At 27.4% G+C, this 6,089-nt stretch overlaps 1 pseudogene; it reads left to right on the forward strand.

Moving 5' to 3' along the window:
* Positions 1 to 1,900: 1,900 nt before the first annotated feature.
* Positions 1,901 to 2,920, forward strand: LOC112693757 (annotated as a pseudogene).
* Positions 2,921 to 6,089: the final 3,169 nt, after the last annotated feature.

Consider the following 6,089-nt stretch of genomic DNA (forward strand, 5'->3'; position numbering starts at 1 on the left):
GTAGATATATTTAAATTGTATTAAAAAAACACTGAATAATGCATATTTAAAAAATAATTAATATCTTATTTTAATGACAAATATCTATTTATATCAGCAAATATATTCAAAATATTACCGCTTTTTATATTTTTCTATGTATCTTTTCAATATATCGTATTGAAAGATCGCTGAACCTATCATAAACCAACGATGTCCTGAGACAAGTTTTTATTTTTTTCATTGCACTAAAACTTCTTTCGCAAGTAGCCGAACTAATTGGTATTGTAAATAGATTTTTATTATTTCTTATTTTACGATTTTCAAAAAAACGAACAGATAATTATAAAAACAATTTATAATATTTGTAACAAAGTTTCGATTTTGAGGGGGCTATTAAAATATTTGGGAGGGAAATAATAAGTGTTATAAAAATATTGTTGACTTCGATTTATTAACGAACTCTCGATATGAATTATCTAGTGTAGTGGTTTTCAATCTGTACGTCTCGGCTCCTAGAAGTGTCGCCGGTGATTATCAAGGAAGCCGCGTTGGCAATAAAAACTAAAAATAAAATTTCCGCGCACCAATACATATTACATGTTGCGTGTATGAGACAGATCGGCCGTCGATAACTGTGTTTGCGATATCGAGAAATAGCATATTTCGATTACTATTTAAAATTAGGTAGGTACTTAATGATTTGTCTCTAATCTAATCTACTTTAAATGTTCGTATTGGAGCCGTATATTTTATTTCTAAATCAAAAGGAGCCGTGGACCCAAAAAGGTTGACAACCACTGATCTAGTGTAATAAAAATGATAATGACACTGTGAGACTGTCTATAATATGCTGAAAAAAAACATGAAATGCTATAAACGTAGTTAATATGATTTTAATATTGTAACGTCTAGCATTCAGAAAAATTACGGGCGTTAAATCGTACATTATTGTTCCGACAACGTGTTAAGTATTTCAGTGTTAATGTGTCTGCGAGAATGATATACAGTCATCTGAATGCGTTAATCGTACAAACATATTAAAACAAAACATCGTTTGAATAATAATGTAAATGAACATACGAAAAGTGCATGTTGTTATATTAACCCAACCGGTAGGTTATATGATGATTGATGGCATTTCGCATAACATATTATTTTATTTTTACTATGTCATTCGTATAATACGATCATAATTATAATATGAGTATGTAAATGTGTAAACTGTAATTGTGGTAATAATAATTAGTATACTGATTATGTATTAATATCGATTGGTATATTAAAAATGTGGCAGAGCTGATATATATATCTCCAAATTTTAAACTGCATATTCATACATCTACACCCTTGTAAATATAATCTTTGCTGCAAATTCTTAAAAACTGGTTTTCACTTCTGTTATTCACTATCGAAGGAGTAAAACTCAAATGCGATGGTTATGTAATCGTTGAATCGATTATTTTATTTTCCTTTTCATTTGTAGGCGTTTTTTTCACAGAGGTGGAACGGTTTCGGTTTTTTGATTCCGATAGCTGTTGGGCTTCTAACAATAATTATATGTTTTTGTATAAATATTCTACAACATTGGTTATTTTAAAATATGACTCTTGCGTAGTACGTTTTATGTTATTATGATCTGTCATATCATATTATACATTCTAATACCTTTTAATTTTTTTTTAAATTGGCAATACACCTGCCACTTAGGAACACAGTGAAGTAGTACTTCAGTTAGCGTACTATAATTTACATAATTAATAATTAATGTGAGTTGGTTATTGTTTATAAGACATGTGTTTATTAGTACTATAAGCTACGGACGACAGTCGACCGGATGTAATGTAGTTGACAATAATCATAAATTAAAAAAAATTATTTTAAACTTTTACAATAAATTTATAACTAATATAAGTAACCAATGGGCGATTATTTTGACCAAACAGTTAAGGTAAATTTTTCGGAGAAATGTTAAAGAGGAGACGCTTTTTAAGCACTACGAGAATAAAGGAACTGAGTACTTATATCTGCATTCTCCCATTTTAATTTCTATATAGATACGAATGCTGAATCTACAATGAGTTTGTTTTTAGTTTTTAAGAACTATTTACATTATTCCGTTCATGTTGTTGGAAAAAGTTGAGCTTATGTTTTTTTTTTTTGATTTCTCGACTTGTGAGGGCCTGAAATTGTAATAAATAATAATTAGGGCTGTAGCTACGGGGGAGGGAAGGGGTTCAAACTTCCTCCTTTAACAAGATAGAAAAATTCTAGTTTATTCTAAAATTTAAAATGTTTATTTTTTAAACTTTTTTTTATATAAATTAATAAATACTTAATATATTAGTATAGTAAATTTATATTATTATGCCCCAGGTGTATAATAGTGTCTGAAGTGCATAGCACAATGTAGATAAAATCGATAATGTCTACATCGTGGTGCATTATGGTAAATGATAATTGATAAGAGTTACAAATTTGGAAACAAAAACTCAAAGAGCTAGTAACAAACAATGATTAAATGCCTTCTAATGCATTGGATGCCATTAGGCGTTGTGATCCTATCATATTTCCAAATATATTTATGTTACTAAAAATTTTTTGTTGTCTCCCTGTTTCTACTTCAACGCCAGAAAGATCTTTTTCTGGCTTAAAAAGAATAAAGACCTATCTCAGAAAAAGTATGAAAGAGGTATGTATGTAATTTATTTTAATGTAATTATTTAATTGTAATTGTTTTGGCTGAATAAAAAATAAAAAATAAATAAATGTATAAACAATAAATTAATTTTGATTTCAATTTATTGAACTGTTTGTTAAACAGGATCGTCTCAATGGATTAGTACCATTGAGTTATTACCGAAATATCGTCATAACGCCAGATGAATTATTGAATGAAATGGTTAAGAAGCCGAGAAAAATTGACTTGGTGTTATCATGAAAATATAATATTTTATTCTCACAATTTTGAACTCAATGTAATTTCCTATAATGATATCCTTTATCAAATTCATATCTATAGAACTGAACCCTCCTCATAGAAAATTCCGAGCTACGGCCCTGATAATAATAAAATGTCACGGGGAATGGATCTATAAAACAATCAGTGAACGATATATTTTATACAGAAACAAATTATTCATTAAATTATTGCAGCCAATGTATTTCTTGGATTGCTCCAACATAGTTGCATTTATATTTGAAGTTATTTTTTATTAATTTTAATATGTTAAAATAATTTTTCTTTTAGCTTTAAAAGATTTTATTTTATGAATAAGTTAAGTTCTATCTTATTCAGTTTTATGTACCTCCAAGTTTCACTTAAGAACTTTTGGAAGCGATTGTTAAAAATAAATGAATAATTAAAAAATATATAAGCGAATGGTTTATAATGTAATATTTAAATAACGATTAGAGTTGGTGGTAATGTATTACATTTTACTTGTATTAGAAAAAATGAAATATTTCATTTTTATGTTTAATTTATAATTTATGTAATCAATATTATTAGTCAATCGGATTGTAATAATGATGGAAATGTCATGGTATTAAATTGTTAATATTTTATTGTGTTGCATCTTAATAAGAGTAGTTTCATAATGATGCCATATTTAACGTAATTTATTAAAATATTAGCTAAGAATTGGATGTGATCATGATTTTAATTTCTGTAAAATACGGAAAAGGATTTTGAAATTAGTAGATTTTAAAAGGATAGAGTTCCTGAGAAAAGTGATCATGTCCGTTATTATTCTAATGCCGATGTTTAGGACGGATTCAATATAAGTAAGGATTGAAGAAATGTAAAGTTATTTAATATTATGTATTGTTGTCATAGTTATACACTTACATATACATAATTATTATAATATTGGTATATTTAAAGAGACTGATACCTCACAAATGTTTAAATAATTCGATTTAAAGTCGATCATTGACGTGAAAAGATTACAATTATGTACTGTGGTTGAACTATTCTACTGGGACACGGGCAAAATTATTGGTAGGCCCTGTTCATTTTTCAATTATGTTATTATTATGTTATTGACATATTTTGCCGGGTTACGTTATCCGTTTTGAAAGTGATCCTGATCGAACTCAGAACTCCGAATAAACATAAATTGGAATATAAAACGACCATAGCAGATAAATTTACGGAAATTATTTTATTTTTTTTAAAATATTTTATATCTTTTAGTTTGACTAGCTACTAATAGTAATTAAATAGTAATAATACAGTAATAAAATAGTAATTTTATAACACTTTGAAGATCCATTTATTTTCCCGAGCCTGTTAGAAAGCTTAGTCCGACTTTGTATAATATATTACATTTTTATATATACATATAAATGTATAGATATACGTGGATATTTGTATACATACACAGCTATTATAATAATACACTACATCCTAGTGACAAAAACTAATTATAATTATGTTTTTTTTTTCGTTATTAATCGTCCCTTATCATAAAATATGTCTTAGTAAATTATAATGGTTGGATATTAATCGTGAAAACAGTTTTTTTAGATAATGTTGTGTGTAATTAAAAATATTTATAATCAGACAATTCAGACAAGCCTATTGTATTACCATTACGTTTAATATTATCGACGTTGGAATAGCTAAGTGTTCTCTCGATTTTTTTAAGACAATACGGTTTTATCACCGTAGACACGTTTACGTTTAGCAAGTACAAAATAATGCAGTACATACGAGTATAACATATATTCACATTAGTGGCGTATCCGGATTTTTTTGTAGGGGAAGTACTTTGAAATTATCTAATTATAAATAAGACACAAAAATGTTTAATAATTTATAACATACAATGTAATTCTTATGTAAACGAAAAGAATATAAATTAAAATTTTAAACCTAAGCGTCTCGAGTGAATAATATATCATATCCTAAATTTGGGATCTGGAGGGATCCAGATCTTTGAATCCTTCCCGTAAGACTGCCATTATTTACATATCCCGTGCGAATGTAAGCTGAATTATTGTTTTACTGTTGAGACGTATCTAATCAATGTATACAAACCAAATATCACTCATTTACTGATCATCGCTACATCTCAAAAGCGACAGATATTGTGAACCTGCAATTTGACATAGAGGTTTCAAGAGATGTGCGATAAGAAAGAATTTTTCTAAATTCAATTCCTTAGGGGGGGTAAAAAAGGGTAAAAACAAAAAAATGATAAATATGAAAAAAATCGTCTGACCAGGAACGCTAAAAATATGAAATTGCATTATGGAACCATGTTTGCCGGTGCCAATATTTTTTTAAAATCCCTTTTTATTGCACCTCTAAAGTATTGGAGGGAATGTTTCGTGAGAAACCGAATAATTCAACTAGTTTTATATACACCTAGTTATACTTTGTGTATTAATTTTGTTGAAAATGTACAACATAAATTCTTAAAATGATTGTGTTTCTAACTAAATATTCCATTTATTTTTAAAGAACTCCTACAATATGCGAATTAGTAAATTAGGTCTTATATCTTGTGATGTAAGAAGAAATGTTGCAGACAATATGTTTATTTATATTTTATTAAACGGTCACATTTTTTCTTCAAAATTGCTGAAACTTCTATTCGTTATATATCATTCCTGGAAATAACCGTCAGATGTTTCAACTATACATAAAAATTTTAAAAATAATATAGTCTTATAATATAAATCGCTAAAATCAATGTGATTTCCTTTTTTGTACTCATTCTTTTATAATTCGGTATAATACGTCTAACATAATACATATTAATAAAATATTTATAAAATCGTTGATATCAAAACTATGTATGGTCTTGTTATAACAATTTAAACAATATATGTATGGAGAATAACTGTTTATCATTCCTAGAAATTACCGGTAAATGTTACTCTGTTATAATCGTATACATTTTAGGTAATATATACCTGTAAACTTATATTCGTTATATATATGCTCCAATTCATGGAAATAGGCACGACAACACTAACCGTATGACTAATCCTAATGGTATGTTTACACATAAATCTATTCATCCAACATTTTTATGGTTATACATGTGATATATGAATGATATTCTCTTTGTACACCCTTATGAAATATATTATAACAC

This window comes from Sipha flava, unplaced genomic scaffold, assembly GCF_003268045.1.
Source record: "Sipha flava isolate LNK unplaced genomic scaffold, YSA_version1 95_pilon_pilon, whole genome shotgun sequence".
Classification (NCBI taxonomy): domain Eukaryota; kingdom Metazoa; phylum Arthropoda; class Insecta; order Hemiptera; family Aphididae; genus Sipha; species Sipha flava.